We start from the raw sequence: 1,023 nt of genomic DNA, 5'->3' as shown, positions 1-1,023 counted from the left end.
ATAAATTTTAAAATTGAATCAACTTGTCAATGTTCCAATAAAAATATCTGCTACTATTTTATTGAATCTATAGATCAGTTTGAAAATAATTGAATTCCTGACAAAATTGAATTTTTTGATTCATAGTATCTCTCCAATTATTTAGGTCTTTCAGTTATTTTAACAATGCCTTGTAGTTTGAGTGTCTTGAAAATTGTTTGCTGGATATATTCTTAGGTATTTGATGTGTTCTAATGTCATAAATTATTTATTTTACTTTATTATTGTTTGTCTTTTAGTATGAAGAAATACAATGCATGTCTGTATATTGACCTCGTATCCAGGGACCTCACTAAATTTATTATAATCTAATGAATTACCCATACATTATTTTGGATTTTCTACACGTAAAATTACAGTTGAGCCTTGAACAACATGGGTTTAAACTGTTTAGGTCCACTTATATGCAGATTGGAGAAGGGATGAGCAAAAGAGAGAAGAAGGAATGAGAGAGACAGAGAGAAGTGATGAGAGAGAGAAGAAGAGAAAGAATAAGAGAGAGAGAGAAGGGATGAGAGAGAGAGGAGAGAAGGAATGAGAAAGAGAGGAGAGAAGGAGTGAGAGAGAGAAGGAATGAGAGAAAAAGAAGGAGAGAAGGAATGACAGAAAGAGAAGGAATTAGAGACAGAGAAGGAGAGAAGGAATGAGAGAAAGAAGGAGAGAAGGAATGAGAGAGAGAGAAGAAGGAATTACAGAGAGAAAGAGAGAGAAGGAATGTGAGAGAGGAGGAGAGAAAGAATGAGAGAAAGAGGAGAGAAGGAATGAGAGAGAGAAAGAGAGAAGGAATGAGAAAGAGAAGGAGAAAAGGAATGAGAGAGAGAAGGAATGAGGGAGAGAGAGAAGGAGAGAAGGAATGAGAGAAATGGAGAGAAGGAATGAGAGAGAAGGAGAGAAGGAATGACAGAGAGAAAGAAGGAATGAGAGAGAAGGAAAGAGAGAAAGAGAAGGAATGAGAGAGAGAAAGAGAGAAGGAATGACAGAGAG

The sequence above is a fragment of the Theropithecus gelada genome, chromosome 10, assembly GCF_003255815.1.
Source record: "Theropithecus gelada isolate Dixy chromosome 10, Tgel_1.0, whole genome shotgun sequence".
Classification (NCBI taxonomy): domain Eukaryota; kingdom Metazoa; phylum Chordata; class Mammalia; order Primates; family Cercopithecidae; genus Theropithecus; species Theropithecus gelada.
The sequence above is the reverse complement of the archived record's forward strand: the minus strand, read 5'-3'. Positions refer to the sequence as shown.